The 18,276-nt window shown below is 41.9% G+C and overlaps 1 long non-coding RNA gene and 2 other non-coding genes across 3 annotated transcripts; all 3 read right to left on the reverse strand.

Annotated features, from left to right (window-relative positions):
• Positions 1-14,655: 14,655 nt before the first annotated feature.
• On the reverse strand, positions 14,656-16,636 carry LOC133221122 (uncharacterized). Its single transcript, XR_009727902.1, has 2 exons — positions 15,624-16,636; positions 14,656-15,096 (listed from the first exon to the last, which is right to left on the reverse strand). It is a non-coding gene; the product is annotated as an uncharacterized LOC133221122 (long non-coding RNA).
• Positions 15,241-15,311, reverse strand: LOC133221179 (small nucleolar RNA SNORD50). The gene has a single exon (XR_009727918.1). It is a non-coding gene; the product is annotated as a small nucleolar RNA SNORD50 (small nucleolar RNA).
• Positions 16,637-17,080: 444 nt separating the features above from the next.
• On the reverse strand, positions 17,081-17,147 carry LOC133221180 (small nucleolar RNA SNORD50). The gene has a single exon (XR_009727919.1). It is a non-coding gene; the product is annotated as a small nucleolar RNA SNORD50 (small nucleolar RNA).
• Positions 17,148-18,276: the final 1,129 nt, after the last annotated feature.

The raw sequence follows: 18,276 nt of genomic DNA on the forward strand, positions 1-18,276 counted from the left end.
AAGGGTTATCGCCTCGCCCCGCCCGCCGGGGCCGCGCGCGCCCGCCACGCCCCGCCCTCCCGTGCTCTCCGCGTTCCTTGCGGAGCGGCGCGCGCCGCCCTCGTCCCGCCCGGGGTGGAGCGTCAGGCGGCAGGGGCGCGCGCAGGGGGCGCGCTGCCGACGAGAGGGGTGGCGGCGACGGCCGCGGCGGCGAGACGGGCCTCGGGCTGGGAGGGACGGGGCCGGGCTGCGCGGCACCGCCCGTGCACCTGTGCGCGGACACCGGCGGCGGAGCGGCTGGGCGGGGATTGGGCTGAGCGGCTGTTCCCACGGCGCGCAGGTGGCGCGCAGGGCACCGCCGCGGCCCGGGAGCCCGGGCCCGCGACGGGGGGACGGAGACAAAGCCACGCAGACAAAGGGAGGGGAGAGCGGCGCTTTGTGTGGCTGCCGGCCAGGCGCCGCAGCCGCGCTCGGAGGTCCTGCTTCGGAGACGGGAGGCGCGTCCCGTCCTGAGCTCGCCGCTCCCTCAGGCGGGCTGTCTGCACCGGCCGCCCCTCCGTACCCCAAGGGGAACAGCAGTTCTCGGTCGCGATGCGGCGGATCCAGTGAAGTGGCGGCGTGGATCCCCGGGCGGCGTGGCGGGGAGAAGTTGGCGGCAGCAGCATGGGCGCGGGTGTCGCGCAGCCTGGCCGAAACTCCACAGCTCGGCCAGAGGAGCGGGGCCTGTGCCGCACAGCCACCCTGTGAGGGTCCGCTGATGAGTGAGCCTCCCGGTACTGGCTCCAGAAGGCGAGTCTGACCACGCAGCATCGCCAGACGCGGGTCCCTTGCACGGTTCGGAATTCCAGCTCCTAACGTGTCTCGCTTGCGCACCCCACATGAGAAACTTGGAAACCAACCCGCTAAGCTCTGTCAGACCTTAACTCCAGATAAAGACAGCGAAACGAAGGCAGGAAGGCACACACAGCATTACTCACTTCCTCAAAGCCATCTCGGCGACAAGCTAACCAACTACCGCTACCCTTCAGACCTGCCAAACACCTTCGGCAGATCGCCAGTGTTTTAAAAACACTTGAGACCTGCACAGTGGAGCAAGCACAAACAATTACAGGGTTAGTTCGCAGTCAGCAAATAACTCACATGCTGGTGAGAATGTGAAACAACCAACTGGCATTCAGTGAGACAAAAATCTCTTCAAGCGCTTGCCACGAAGACTTCATTAAAAGCTGAACCATGGCACAAGTTAGTTTGCAATAGCAACAAATAAGAGGCAGCTGCAATATCACATACTCCATCTGATTTATAATCTGGTGTTTTTAATCAAACTTCTCCCTCGTGTTTAAGAAAAATGAAAAATTCTGGGGAAAAAGAACCTTTTTTTTTTTTGGTGCAAACTTGTGGTTTTAATCATATTCTCTATTAAAATGTGGATAATTTTCTCCCTTCAGTAGCTTTCTCAAAAAATACAGCTATCAGCTGGGCAATAAGACTAACATCATCAAAAACAAATTTGGGGAGCAATTTTCAGTGAAAAATACTGCACCAGACCATGCTATTCTCAGACATTTACAGACAGTGTTTCAGTGAGGCGTTCACAATACAGGTGTGAGCCAGAGTAGTATCTGATTTCATAAATGGTTTTGTTTTCTGGAACTAATGAAAACAGTGACAAATGTTTCACTGAATTCAATATCAGCTGATCTGACCAACTACAAGTGGCAAATCCCTGAGGAAGCAATTCCCACTTTCAGGCCCATTTTTAGGCAGAAACATTTTTCTGCACTTTCCTTTTCTTCCATAAAATTGAAGTAAAAACGATAAAAAGACTAGGATAAATGCAGCAATAGATTTGCACCCTTATTTAAAAATCACCGCTGACCCAGAGTCAGAGTAGCAGTTATTTAATCCTTTGAAATATGATGCAGAAAGGAGGAAGCAAAGAGTCTGACATGCACTTCCCCTAAATATAACTCAGTTATTAACCCTAGGGTCAGAAGGACAAAGACAAAAATGTTATTCCAACCCCCTGCCATGGGCAGGGACACCTCACACTAAACCATGTCACCCAAGGCGCTGTCCAACCTGACCTTGACCACTGCCAGGGATGGAGCATTCACAACTTCTTTGGGCAACCCCTTCCAGTGCCTCACTACCCTCACAGTAAAGAACATATTTATATCTAACCTGAACTTCCCCTGTTTAAGTTTGAACCCGTTACCTCTTGTCCTATCACTACAATCCCTAATGAAGAGTCCTTCCCCAGTATCCCTATATGCCCGCTTCAGATACTGGAAAGTTGCTATGAGGTCTCCACGGAGCCTTCTCTTCTCCAGGCTGAACAGCCCCAACTTGCTCAGCCTCTCTAAAATCTAGGAGGGTCAACAGGAATTTTACCTTCAGTTTCTATGATGTCTATCCCAAGTGCTTATGCATTGGGAATTGTGGATCAGCTGTAGAGTTTGCTGTATGTGAGCTATAAAACCCACCAGCTACAGTGTTAGAGAGGCAGATAATTCTGGTTGCATATAAATATCACTGTAATATCAGAACAAGCCCCCTGTCCCACATCTGCCACAGTACAATTCAGAAATGATTCAGCCACTCCTGAAGCCTCTCAGGAACGGGTTTTCCAAACCATTCCTAGCTCCTAGCCTCCTTTGTAAGACTGCCAAGTTATTAATATATCTGTATGAGAATATCTAACGTTAAGAAAAGACTGCAATCTGCAGTTTATTCCATGTAGTGCACAGCTAGCCACTGGCCTATTTGCCCTGTGAGATCCTTAGTAAAATACGACTACTTGGGGAAAGAGATTAATTCTGTTTGTTAATTCTATCAGTCAGCGGCTCTGTGTTTTCAAAGATGGGTCGAGTTACAAAATACAAGGCCTGTGCCTATAAAGACAAAAACACAAGTCAGAAATTGACCAAAGGGAGATGAATCAGGTATATGAAATTTTCTTCTGGAGAAAGCTTTTCATATGTGACTGAATGGCTCAGTCTTACATTTTAATATGCAGATTTGAAAGCTCTTCTGTTCTAATAAGTAACTGACAATCTAAAATTGCCACAGGATTTCAGCAAAGAAAGACTAAACTGCAGTAATGGTAATACTTTCTTAGCAACATTCTTTCCCGTTACACCCTTTGTGCATCTTCTCACATTGCCAAAAGTAGCCTTAATTAAAACCAATGTTATTCCCCCATTTATTTAAACTGTTTCTAAGGCTCTAACTTTGACCCTGCTAAACTCTTTGAACATTTAACTTCCAACTACATCAGGAAAACAAAGGCAGCAAAGAAAGTCTTTGCATATCCAGTATGGTTTACAGGACCAGAGGCTGTGGGCACGAACTACAACAAGGGAAGTTCCCTCTGAACATCAGAAAATACCTCTTCACTGTGAAGGTGACTGAGCACAGGTTGCCCAGAGAGGTTGCGGAGTCTCCATCCTTGGAGATGTTCAAAAGCCATCTGGGCATGATCCTGGGCAAACAGCTCGAAATGGCTTTGCTATGGTTAATTATCCTGATCTTTACAAATGTAACTCTATCCACTGACTGATGCTTCTTTCTTGAAATTTGGAAAGACTTCCCCTACCCTCCCAATCCAGAAAACAAAGTAGCTATTTTTTCACTACTATTTAAATCTTCTAGTTTTGCAGGACGGATGAGAAGCCTGCTCATAGACTTTACACCATATATTTTGGGGCTTTTGAAGTTGAAATAACTTACATTCTGCTAAATATTTGCCCACACAGTCACAGGTGGAGAACAAGCCTGGCAATAAGGAATGAGGCTCTTCCAGGGATTCTTTTGGTATCGAATTTTACACAGACAGCCAAATCACTGAATGGTTAAAGCTCATGCAGTTCCAACCCCCTGCCATGGGCAGGACACTTTCCACTGGAACCTGACCTTGAACACTGCCAGGGATGGTGCAACCACATCTTCTCTGGGCAACCGTTGCCAGTGTCTCACCACCCTCATAGCGGAGAGTTTCTTCCTAATATCTAATCTAAATCTACTCATGTTCAGTTTAAACCCATGCCCCTTTGCCATAGTTTAAGCCCAGCCGCTAACTCAGAACCATGCAGCCGCACACTCACCCCCCCTGTTTCTTCCCCCCCACCGGTTCCCAGAGGGGTGGGGAGGAGAACCAAAAGAATGTAACTCTCATGGGTTGAGATAAGAACAGTCCCATCACTACAGTATAACACAAACCACTGCTGCCAACACCAATAATGATAAGGGAATAACAAGGGGAGAGAATACAATCACTTGCCACCTGCTGACTGATACCCAGCCTGACCGAGCAGTGATCTAGCCCTTCCAAGTAACTCCCCCAGTTGATATACTGGGCATGATGTGCTGTGGTACGAAATGCCCCTTTGGTCAGTTTGGATCAGGTGTCCTGTCTCTGCTTCCTCCCTGCTTCCCCTCCTCCCTGGCAGAGCGTGAACTCACAAAGTCCTTGGTCAGAGTAAACATTACTGAGCAGCAACTAAAAACATAGGTGTTATCAGCGCTGTTCCCAGGCTGAAAGTCAAAAACAGAGCACTGCACCAGCTACGAAGGAGAAAAATGACTGCTACTGCTGAACCCAAGACACACCTTGTTCTGTCACATGCCCTTGCAGAAAGACCCTCTCCAGCTTTCTTGTAGGCCCCTTTTAGGTACTGGAAGCTGCTCTAAGGTTTCCCAGAGCCTTCTTTTCTCCAGGTTGAACAACCCAAAGTCTCTCACCCTGTCTCCATAGGAGAGGTGCTTCAGCCCTTGGGGCATCTTCATGGCCTCCTCTGGACTTGCTCCAACAGGTCCATATCCCTCTTGTGTTGGGGGCCCCAGAGCTGAATGCTGTAGTTGAGGTTTCACAAGAGCAGAGGGGGAGAATCACCTCTGTCAGTGTGCTAGTCATGCTTCCTTTGATGCAGCCCAGGATACAGTTGGCTTTTAAGCTTTTGCTTTACAGCTGTGCTATAGCAACAGTGCCAGTGAAAGAATTAAACTGCTTATTCTGCAAAGTATCTATGGTTTTAAATCATTCTTTCCAGTACCAGTCACTGCTTTTTCATCTTTGCAGTCAGCATCACTCTCCCCTTTCCACCCTCCACACACAGGTACACACATACCCTCCATCAAACACTCCAGAACTTGTAAGAGAAAGGAACAACAGAAGCAGCAGAAGGTAGTTTGAGTTCACATTCCATTAATAGCTTCAGCTCTTTTCTAATTTAAGTTAGAGGATTTCAACCCAGTTGTTCATCAGCCATGAGTTCAGAGCAATCATTGTAAATTTCAACGTATTTTGCAGAACACTATAGATATAGTGGAGGAGAACACACTATTTTTGCACGCACACAAAGCAGAGAAGTCACTTCTATATATATGTGGAAATGCCAACTCAAAGCCATTCCAAACTGACTATTATCACGCAGTTACCCAGCCTTGTAACAAGGAACTATAAATGCCCTACACTTACTGGCAAAAAAAAGCAGTATTGTTAGGAGTTACTCAGAACCTATGCCTTCAACAAAGATGAGAGACAGATGAGGGAACATAACACTGGCCTAGAAAGCCAGAAGTGGCATGGGGAAAAACACTAACTTTGCTCTTCCTTCCAATGGAAGATCAAGCAGGCATCAAATCAGTCAGATGGCAAAGCAAAAAAAGCTTCTTTTACACACATGCAACTGAGCTGGGGAATTCAGTGTCACATGAAGCTGTCGGTATTTCCACAATTCCCCAAAGTAAGTAGCCTAACAAACTGGAATAAACTTCAATCTAAAGTTACTAAGCACAGAGATAGCACCCCAATTTAATGTCTGAAGCAAAAGTTAGTGTAGGATGGTGGAGCATACCGGAGAGCACTAGCAGAAAATACTTTGCTTGCCCCATCTTTGCATTTTTCTGTTACTCAATACTCACTATTGGAGACTGAATGTTGGACTTAACTCTTCAGGCTGATGGTACAAATACATGCCTCTGCAGCAAGCAGAACATGCTGTCACTGTTCCTCTCATCCAAAATGTTTCCCACTGCCTACAGAAGTATATATGAAAATGTTTCTCTTCCTCCAGATTTCCTCTAATCACATATTCTTCTTCCCCCTATAGACTTATAAACCACAGGATTCCTATACAAATAGCTCACAAGCTTATCATGGGAGAGGGACCTGCAGGAAGAGGCTTCCCAACCTGAAGAAAAACCCAAAAATACTGACCTTACTATTGCTGTGGATACAAAAGTGAGTTAGGAGAAAACCACTATTGCCTTTTCCACTACAAAAAGTGGGTTCCCCTGAGCATCTGATGCTTTAAACTCTTATATAGAGGAGTGCTACCATTAGGTCAGCACCTGGCAAAGCTCCGCTGGAAAAGGAGGCAAGATATTCAGCAAAGAGGTGACCAGAGAGTTGTTGCTCCCACAAGGTTTCATCAAATTAGCATATAAGGGCTGGAAGAACAGATTCCTCCATATCCTAGTACGTTCTGCCGTACGAGGAAGACTTAAGAGAACTGCAGGGAGTGTTCATCAGTATCAGTCTTCCAAAATATCTCAAAGTCATCTCAGGACAGTAGTGCTGTCCTGTCCACTTGCGCAGTGTGAGAGAGCCAAGTGCTGAAGCTGCAACTCACTGAGTAGCGCCACAAATGAAGTGTCAATACAGAACTTCCTGCTCTATTTAGACCTTCCTCTGCACCGGACACTCATCCAGCCCTGCCTTTACATGGCTGTACTGACTCACAGCCACTGGGATTCTGGTACATGGCACACTTATAAAGCCAACTGTAGGGTGGAACAAAAGAAGGGGGACCCCTGGAATCCATTTAACCCCACATGAGCTACTTTGTGCACTAAGCCCATCTCCAAAGGCAGACATGTTTCACTAGGTCACAGAATATTGCCCCAGAGGTCTGGATGTCTTTCCCAGGAGAGCACAGCACACCAGACACTGGCCACAGCCGTATGGTTGATGGGACAGGTCATAGGCTCTTCTCTAGTCATAAGGCAAACATGAACTCTGCAGCTTGGATTCCCACAGCTAAACTCTCATCCACCTTAACCTCTAACCCATGCCCAAATATTACATGTGGGAGTGCGCTAGCTGGCCAGGCTTCAGGTGTCAGACTGGATTAACCCTCAGTGGCACAGATGACCTGTTTCCAGTGACTGGGCTCATGTCCCAGGACTATTTAGTTGACTCGTAATGACATTGCTGATTACTCAGGAGGGAAAGTGCCTGATGCAGCAGTTGCAATACACAGCTTCCAGGATAGGTGTTCCAGGCTGCTTAACATGTAACTAACAATCTAAAATCTTTTCAAGCATGGGTGAGCCCAAATAACCTTCTGTCTTCAAGGTCTTTGCAAGAGTGGAACAATCTCCACCCTCCCACCTCCCCTCCCTTTACAGTCCTTGCCAGGTACAAGAAGGAAGTGACTACATAAACGCAGTATTTCTGCAGATCCCATGAGCAGACAATACAACCTTTTATATATGACTGGTTTTTGTATTTTATTTTTCTTTTTTTAAGATGCCTGGACTATATCGCACTAAGGGAGCTCTAATTTACAGCACAAGCTCCAAACTAGGGCACAAGGAGAAGGAACTATTACTATCAGTAACTCAGGCTCTACTTGCTGCTTTTTAATAGCTTTCTTTCAAGAGATTTACTCCATACTTTTACACGGGCTTCAAGATATACCAGAATTAGATCTTAAGCTAATACAGAGTTTCAGCACGTGTGTTTAAGTTTGTGTAGCTGTATTCAGGTTTCTCTTTGCTGTTTTGCACAGGGCAGTATAGGCAGCATAACCTGGTTGTGAAACCTGAACAAATTCGTATATTAATACAGTACAATTAATACAGCTGCATTATGCTGCTAGAAGCAATAATTCAGTTCTTTAGGGAAGTTTTAATTTTACCTAGCAACTGGGCACTAGAAAAAAAACAAACCTGAATTGCTATTCTGTGATCTGCAGGAGACTTAAGAAGAACATTATGCTTTCAATCTGCCTTCAGAAAATAAACTTGGAAGTGTCTCTTTGATCTTGTAAAAATATACAGGGTTGTTTTTTTCTTTTTTAAAGTTTAGATCTTAAAAGTAGCAGCAAGGTTACAGGCAAGTTTCACTTTGAAAACTTAAAATCTATAGGGTCAACTAAAAAAAAAAAAGACCACTTTATGCCTGTTGCAGTTAAATACAGTTGATAAATCTGTGAATTTGTTTATTGATGCCACATGCAAATGAACTAAAACAATTCCAATAGCTCGTGTTCCCCAACTGGAGTTATGTACCAATGGCTATCAATGTTTGGAGGCACTTACAGAGCAGTAAGAGAAGCCAGTGCAACTGTGTGAGGATACTGCCAATAATCAGTTCTTAGTTCCAGCAAGATAAATATAAATATCTGAGCATATCAACTACAGAATTCTTAAAATCACTGATAACAGTGCTCTGCGGGAGTTACTAAATTTTCAAACCCTTCCAGTTCAGGAGCTTTTAGAATTTACTGGCACAGTAAATTCACAGTGAAAAAAAAGAACTGGGAGGGGAAATGAGGAGGGCGCTTAAGGTATAAATTTTTGTAAGCTATGCACAGTCGATGCAAACACCTTTCGAAAACAAAACATTCCCAGCTTACCAGTTCACCTGCTTTCATTAACTCAGCCACAGTAACACAGGTGAGTTCTCCCACCCTCAAGCTGACAGCAAGAGTGCTGGTTAACATACTAGCGTTTTCTCTCAGGCTCAGACTCCCCCTTTGCTAGTCAGATCTCTTAGCAAGCAATCAGTCTATGCTCCCTAGCAAAGACTTCTAAATTCAAATTAAGGTTAAATGGCAGTACAATAGGAGACTCTCTCAGCTTGGCCCAAGAGAGCATTTTCTATATTATCTTAAATTGCTAAATTTGAGAGGTAGGATTAGACTACATATGAAATAAAGACAGCCCAGGAATTTTTTTAAAACCTCTTCATCATATTTCTATTGGAAGCTCTAACAGAAGTTCCTAATGTTTTGCTTCCAAGGCTGGATGCCAGTTACGATGAACCTTCTTTTTGCTCCTTCTATAGAAAAGGCTATCATCAACACAGACATTCAAATTCATTTAAAAGGCAGAAATGAGGTGCCTATTTCCTAACCACCCTTCAAAATAGTCAGGAGCAGCACTAAGTTCAACAGAGCCTATTTCTACAGAATTGAGGTATTTCTGAACAAGAAAAATGGTTATAGTTCTTCTGAGAATACTATGCAAAGAAGTACAGTTGATTTTTATCCCTATTATGTTAATTTTGAGTAGGAAAGATCTTTACTTAAAGTAGTACCTTCCACATTTTTCTAACTCCTACTTTATTGCCTGGAACTTTCTCGCACAAACAGCCCAGCATGAACACAGAAGCAGGGAAGGAAATAATTCCCTTCCACATCTGAAGCAACCTGAAGTCCAGTTAGCTGTCATTTCTCATAGATCTGTAATTCAGCTTATCAGTTACTTACTTGCAAGCTGTCCCCAATTTCTGAAGATCAAATCACAGCTGTCAAATTACATCAGTTAAAGGAACTGGTCCTGTTTTTAAAGCTCAACAGGTGTTAAAATTTAATTATTATGTCCTTGAGTCTGAGACAAATTTACAGAAGACTTTCTTCTTCCCTTTGCTGAAGTTTTGTATCTATTGCTTTTATAGCCCTTCTGGGATTAACGTTGAATAGATATGCAGCAGTCTTTTGTAATGTATTTTTGCCTCGGTTCTCAGGATGTTTAATGCAGAACTCTTTGGGGAAAGTAATACAGGTCTACTACAAAAGAGGAGCAGTAAGATCTTCAGCAGATTGGGACAAAGCTGCAGACTACGCAATAGTTTTGGATACCAAGGCCCCAGCCTTGGCCCAGAGCAAGAAGGTTCATGTTGAGAGATAGCCCAAGCTTCCACAGATGGTCTGTTTTCTATAGAAATAACTTCAGGAAAGACCAAACATGCATACTCATTTTTCAATACAAAAACATTTTCCTAATTGAGAATCAACCAAGATTTCCCAGTCACACTTCAGTGAAAAATCACAACTACAGTCCCAAACTAGCCTTTAGGAAAATGTAACAGATATAGAAGCAAACACCCTTTCAGGGTATATAATCCTCACTGGTACTCTTCAGAACTTGGGAATTTCAGATCTTAAGAACAAGTGAGAGGTCTGTCTCCAAACCTGTGGAACTCCTGGCAAACCATATTTCTTCTTCAGTAAGCTAAAACCCTAACTTTTCCATATCCAGGAATAGAAAATACATTGTAGCAATTGCTCAGTCTTTAATTATAAAACTAGAAACTACGTGAAGCTCCCAGGAGAAAGTACTCATACTATTTCCAGTCTTCTTGCCATAGCAGTTAAGGCAAAACCACAACAAAACACCTTGCAGTCAACCCTGCCAAAGGGTGATCATATAAAGTTCCCTTTACATGGGAAGAAAAGGCTTTCAGCAGCCTTACAGCCTGTACATCAAACAAGCAGAAAATATGCTGAACAACTTTTCATTAGCAGCAGAACTTAAGTTAATGGAAGTGAAGACAAGCAAATTCTGGCAACTGTAACAGTGCTTCTTCAAAAACATGTTTTTTAAAACCTTTTCCATCTCTGCCCCCTCCCTTAATGTTTTTTTTTGGGGAACATTCTCAGCACGGTGATACTGTTCATAAATACTATTTAAAAATGTTTTGAAGGTAAACTCTTGTTCCTGCTGTTACATTTGTTTTTTATTACACAGTTCATAATCTGTAAAACAGATAGAAGGGGGAGCACAAATTTCCACAAACCAGATTTCTGTTTGCAATAGAAGATAGGTAGCTTTATAAAATTTTCATAAACATAACTCTTAACAGAAACATAACTCTTTTCAGAAAATATTTATTCTAAGATATACCAGGGAATGAACAGTAATACTCGGAACTGCCTGGAACATTATGCTCAGTATATACATCAGGGGAAGTTGGCTGGGAGGTGCCAGTCTCTGCCCTGGAATGGGCCAGGCATCAGTCAGCAGGTGGCCAGTGATGGTATTATGCATCACTTGTCTTTGGTTTTATTTCTATTCTCTAAATTTTCATTTGCAATGATTGTATTTCATTTCAGTTATTAAACTGTTCTGATGACCAACCCACAGGTTTTTACATTTTTTCCAATTCTCCTCCCCATACCACCAAAGGGGGAAGAATGAATAAGCAGCTGCATGGTACTTAGTTTTCAGCTGGGGTTAAACCACAACACACACTTAAGAGTTTAAGTCTCCAATGTTTCTTTGAGGACTCCGGTATCTGCAACATCCCTCCATTCTGACTGAAAACAAACAGCTAATGCTAATTGCCTATTTTGTCAAGGTAAGTACACCAATTTAATGGTAACTGTATATTCTTCCTCTTCAATGATTTTAAGATTATTTAATACGTTTCATAAAACTTACCAAGTCCAAAATAAGGTCTAAGCATTTATTTCAGTCCATTCACCTCTCTAGCTTCTTTCCACAGGTATAAAATAACCCAACTTTATTTTTTAATCATTCCTCACTTGCAACCATAAAACTAGTACCATCATTGGTGGGACAGTGTTCCTTCAGTTACCAAGAACTCCAGTCATAGGGGGGAAAAAAAAAGTACTGGTTATTGGTCTAGTGAGAATACTTAAGTATGAAGTGTAGCTCAGGGGTGCCCCAAAGCACACATCAGTACTTCAGATTTTCACCTCCAACATAGCTCAATTAAACAGTAAAGCTGGCCTAGCATTGAGGCCTTAACTGGACTCCACTTAGCACTGTTTTCATGCATGCTAGAGCTGAAAGCAACATCAGCTTCTAACAGGAAAAAAGAAAGCTTTTACTTCAGTCCACTGCCAGTCTTGTCCTCCCCACAGTTACTGACATGCCCATCACTCCATATATTTTACAACCCACAACATTCATGTTTCATATTTTTAAATGAAGATTGGCGGTAATTGCCAAGTATTATTCAAATACAAATAAAAATCTCCTCAGGAAATTCCCAAGCAAACTGCTAGAAAGGCTCTCTGTACTTCTCCTGTTCCTTATACTGGTCATCCTCAGACAGAATACTGAGCGAGGCAGACTTTCTCCCACTCAATACAGCCATTCTTCTGAGCATCAAACACCACTTTGTCCTCTGGAGCCTGCAGGAAGTTTGAGACAATGGCAGAGAGAAGTACTGTCTTCATAGCCCTCACAGCTCAACTGGACTATCAACTATAAAGGCACATGACATGAAAGAAAATGGAATTCATAACTTTAATTTTGCTTTTCATTCTCTGAGGGAAACAGACAAGGGCAGACAAAGCACTTGTAATACCTGTTCTAATAACAGAAAGTACAGAGAATGTAAATCATTGGGCATACACATCTACATAGCATGCAAAGGCCTCCCTCTGTACTCCACTAACCTAAAATTACAATTTGTCTGTTAAGTTCTCTCACACTCCAGATTACAACTCAAAATTTGTCCTCTGAACTGTGGAGGGAGCATACAGAAAAACTACTGACCCAAAGTCAGGGTGGTAAACACGCTGCAAGATCCAGAATACCTTTGGGCAAAGTCTAACACTGCTTGCTCTGCTGTGTCCATGTTTGACTGTCAAGAGTGTTACTCTACCAACTGCTACTTCAGTGCCTGTTTTTAATTGTCAAAACTCATACCCAAGCTTTACGTGGCAAGTTTACATAATTAAGAGCTGGTCTGCACCAGAAGGCAGCAACCCCAAAGCCAGCACACACTATCGCTGTGGCCAAGGCAGCACATAATTGCTGCTCACTAGGATCAGTTATTTCTGTCAGGCTCCACAGTAGCCAGTGTACCCACATAGCAGCAAGACTGCTGTGGCAAGATAGCTGCTAGCTTAGTTTCGCTCACAACTGTGTTTATGGATCTACAGCCTCCACCGGCAAGACAGGTTCTTCAGGAACACATAAAACCTCCCACCTTAACAGGGACCTCACTACTTAAATGGAAGCAAGGCATGTATGCAGAACTACTCTTGTGTGGTTGCAAGGTCCTCGATTTCAAACCCATCACTCATTTAATTCTAAAAAAGGCTCTGCAATTTTTGCCCATTAACCAAGATGGGCACGTGGCAATAACCCAGAACAAAGTTTGTCTAGCCATTGATTTCTTGAACCACAGCCCAACAGCCATGTGATACTTAAGTTCAACAGTACTGACAGCTAGTTCAAGACTTCCCCAGGCTATTTAAAGCACAAAAAAGCAAAGTGCTTTCATGCAGTTTACTGCATAATCGTAACTGAGAGCTTTAAATCTAGCAAGCTGTTTTGTAAAACTGAAGTTTAATTAAGGATTTTTGCAGAGACATCTCATGCCACATGTTCCAAACCTGTCACACTAATTCTTCACAACTACATCCCCTTACCTCCATCACTTATATAAAACATCCTACTAGACTCAAAAGCAGGCCAGAATATGCAAGTGGTTTGCAAACAAAATATCTCTCTCCTGCCAAGCAAAAAACCCGTTACAAGTATTACTCTTTCCATCTTAGTTATAAAAATTATGTTTCTGCATAATTTTCACTAGTCCCAGATTCCAAGTCTCTGGAGTATAGTGTTAAAACATTTGTTCATTTCTGTAAACATTATACTTTCTAACATTTTTCATTGGTTACCCATCTTCTGTAGGCCTGAAGCACAAGAACATTCATAAACAAAGAGTCTGCAGCTAAACAGCCAATATGCCTTACCACTGGCCACATGTACCTTTTCCTATGCTGAGGTGTATCTCTTAAATGATTAAACATTGCTTCTGGAGACAAGCCTCCACTGCCTGGTACGTACAGTAATTTTCTCTGGCACCTTTCATCTAATACCACCAGAGACCATTCCCAAAGTATGTTTTAGAACACAGAACATAACTGATCTAAAGTACTTTATCATTACTGCCACCAACATCCCGGATGTTTTCTCTTGACACTAGAAATCACAGTAATTCTCTCAGATCTACACATACCAATACCTCCTTAAAAGTTTCTATATTTCATATTAGCATCAGTACAAAGGATAAAAATATGGTACCTCAACATGCCAAAACACTCTTCTAGCCCCTGTAACTCAAGTCATACACAGATCTTTTCCAGCATCTACCAAAGTACTTAACAAGCATCACTGCCATATCACTAGGACCGGCAACTGTTTTGACTTACCATCCAAGGGGCTTCACTAGATCTTGTCAACAGCACTCACTTTTCACAGAAAAAGTGCAGTGGGCAAGAGACAGGTCCTGTCCCACTTCTAAAAGTGCATAATCATTAATGGTATTTATGTTGTCCAGGAGTCACTCAAGTACAATGTGGCTTATCACATGTTCAGCATGTGCTGTACCAGTCAGACCAACAAGGCCATGTTGCCTTTGTAGCTCTTACAAAGCATAAGCTGTCAAGGAACAGTGTGGTGCAACTACAGACCCGATGTGCAACAGGTAGGTTTTCCACATCCTCATCTTTATTCAAGAAATAGCATGTACAAAACATAGCACACGGGAATACCTACCCTTCACACTTAGCATTTGTTCACAAAATAGTAAATCTCATTGAAAGGAAAGCTGCTCTGTAGATTTCTGCATCTACTTCATCCCATCTCCTGCATGATCCCACCCTCAAAAAGCAGGCTCACTGGTTTGAATTTGAGTACCCATTTTGCTTTCTCCTTGTCTTTACAGGGCCTACCTGTTTCACTATTTTATTACAGATCTTCAGTATCAGCAACTCTGCAGACCCTTATGATATTTTAAAAGGGCTAAATACCCTGAGGGTTTTTTCTGTCTATTGAAGCTCACCACTCATTTCCCTAATATTGCTGCTATCCTCCCTACAGAGGGCAGCTCAATGTTTTGGGAAAAAGCACTGTTTTAAATACGCAGTGTGTGATGTTGGTTAACATGCAGCTTCTGAGAACAGTATCCACTAAACAAAACTGCAGCAGTTGTTTCAGCAGGCTTTTAAAAGCACAGCATCCCACTCCAAGCCAAAAAAACTCTTCCGGTGTTACTCTTCCTTCCAGTTACAGATCATCCACATTTGTCAGGCAGCACTGGCAAAGTGTTCCAACTCATCACTGGAAAAGAGAACAAGGCTCATTTGAGGGAGAAGTAAGACACAACACTATACATCAAGGTGTTACCATTTCTCTAAAAAACCCTAAAACCTCATAGAAGTTATAACACTTCTCAGAAAGTTTAGATGAAACCTTTTGGTTCTCATCTCAGAATCCGGATCCGTATTTGTTTTTTCAGCAAAGAAATCAGGTTCGGGATAGGATCATCACAGATGAGACAAAAGCAATACAGAAAATGCAAATTTAAGAAACATTCTCTAGTCCTTTGATGTATTTCAATAATAATACATACTTAAACCTTGCATATATGTTTGAAAGCTAACCAAGGTTAGGCTCAGCTATCAGCACACACTGTGCCTTGGGGAACAAGTGTTCTTAAATTCCAGCTATGTACAAAATTACTATACCAGTTTAACGTATCAATTGATCTAGTGTATCAAGAACTGTCATAATACAAAGAATTCCCTGAACTGCTAGCACTCTAGACTTAAAATGAGAAAACATTTAGAAGCTTTTCAGCTACATACCTTAATAAGCTAAAGGCATTTGTTCCTACATTTTTTATAATTTTCCTCTAAAAAGAAAAAAAAAAGGACATTTATTAGTTCAGAAAAATTTCCTTCCATCTCTCAGAATACAACTTGCCATCTATTTAATCTCTCATACACGTCATACTGCATTAATGAACATGTGCTGGACTAGTATAGTATTCAGCAACTTTGGTGAAACTTGGAAGTGTAGTCATGCCACAGTATTTTGCCTCTCTTGGCCAGCTATTGATCAACTTTGCTATGAACTAAGATAGCCAACTAAGCAATCAAGGATAATTCCCCTTTCCTATAAGAATCACAAAGTTCATTTCTGAAAATTAGTTAATACTGAGTTCTTAACACCTATCAAAGCATTAAAAATTCCAGAAGTCAAAACCAACCAACAAGCAAGCATTAAATGAAAACCCCTGCATCCAGGCAACATTCTTCTACATACAACTCCTGCAAACAACAGAAGAACTTTTTACTCCCATATAAAGCTTTTAAAATAATCCACATTTATTGGAATTCAAGAGTTGATACTTCCAATTTTGCTCTAGATCAGCCATGTAAGTCACTCCACTTCCTACTTGCGATATTGCCTGTCTAAACAGTACAGCATTTTATATGTAGCACTGCTCCACAAGAAGTTTCACTCACACGTTTGAACTTCGCATATTGGAAGTCCTTCAAAATAAAACTGCTGGTAGCTAGCAAGGTATTTAAAGGTACCTTTCCTTAATAAAGGAGTAGAATAAAATTACAGGTGTTGCAGTAAGTCAGGAAAATTAGAACTTATCCTCACATTTTATATTTTTAACATCTTAGCTAAAAAGAATCTGTGGATACTCAAGAACCAGTGCAGTTAAGTGAATTTCATTGGAGAAAAAGATTAAATTCAGTTCTTTAGGTAAGAATGAAGTTCTTGAGAAAGCCACTAGGAGCACTCGATGCACAGTAAGCATTCACAGACATGCTTTTTGCCTGCTGCATGCTATCTAGCCCTTCTGAGTCAGTTTAGCTCTGAAGCTGTTAACAACTTGAATATAATTACAATTCACCACCAAATTCCACCTTTAATCATTACTTTTTCTAAATGCTCACATCTAAGTGAGCCTCTAGTTAAAAGTCTCTAAGTCAAAATGCAAATGTGATCACTATCTTTCAAACACCAGCACAATTCCTTGCTAGGGTGCTTTTAATACTCAGCTAAGGTTTACTTACCAAGACAGGGGTCTAGTATTTCCCCCTTTCCTCTTTAAAGGCATTAGCTTTTGCAATAACAGATACCCATGTCAACATGGACCCAAGGCAAGTTTAAATAATGCACCAACATCCTTATTCACAACTTGGAGCATGGTGGCATCCAGGCTATCCGCAAGGATAGCAGCAAAAGTTAACACTGAGATAATGACTGAAAGATTAAGCGACTTCTGAAAGAATTAAGTGGTTTCATCTCAGTAGCCAGATCCATATGAAATTTCTCATCAGCGTATCAGGTTTGGCAGTTTCATCATGATTCACCACTTAAATACTGGTAATTGTTAACATAATTCATACATTCTACAAAAATTGTGTTTTCCATATGTAGATGTACTGAAAAGGTACATTACCAGTAACAAAAATTTTCAGCTCCTTTATCAATGTTACCTCCTTATCTGTTGTACTACAGGTATCAGGAAATCTTTCATCAGGACACCTGACATTCCCACTGTTAGAAACTGCTCCCAACATTGAGTAAAATAATTACAATATATTCATGCATAGCATAGTACAACCCATTAGGAACAACCAAGTTTTACTCTTGTGGATCTTACTTCCTCCCAACTACTGGTTGTAAGCTTTGGCATCAAATTAAACTGAATACAGATCCTGAAGTTATTTCCTGGCATCTCCAGAAAGTGAGAGTATAAACTACCATTGGAACCACATTTGCCTGTATATATTAAGAGGTCTCTAGATGTCCCCTTTGTTCTCTTCACCTAAGCACTTTCTTAAACTAATGTCCCGATAAAGTGCAAATTAACATTTAAGAGCCATCCTGAGGTAATCTTTGTCAGATTTAATATGAACACTCTGGACAGGCATATTTCACCAGCTCTTCTGACGACCCAAATACACTGTACAATTCCCCAGCCTACACATGTCTAGACCAAGCATGCCTGAAACACAATGCCACCTCAGTTGTAAAGCTGATGACACCTATTAATTTGATCATACGTGAATTTTACTCTATTTATCATACTAACTTATCCCCACTAGTCATTCAAAACATACATAGCTTTCAAGAAAATTTACTTGTGTGTAACTATTGTTCTACTCCCGATAGTGCTTACATGAAGGACTGAAACTGGAATTAAACAAAAATTACCTGTTGAAGTTGAAAATGTGCCTTACTCTGGTATAGCATAATCTCACATTACTATGTCAGAAGAATAATCACCAAGTACTAAAAATCCACTTTTTCACCCAGCAATTTAATATTTCAAGATGAAACCTTTTATGCACTAGGAAAAAAAGAAGTACCCTGAATTGGATTTTGGATCATTTTACAATCTTTACAAGGTCTGAGGAATCAAGGTATTTATACTTCTATTTCAAAAATATTTATGAGTGGCACATATTCACAATGCAATCCCACTGCCCTTCC

This window comes from Neopsephotus bourkii, unplaced genomic scaffold (assembly GCF_033783945.1).
Source record: "Neopsephotus bourkii isolate Nb327-2 ecotype Australia unplaced genomic scaffold, CSIRO-AGI_Nbou_v1 NB_1511, whole genome shotgun sequence".
Lineage (NCBI taxonomy): Eukaryota > Metazoa > Chordata > Aves > Psittaciformes > Psittacidae > Neopsephotus > Neopsephotus bourkii.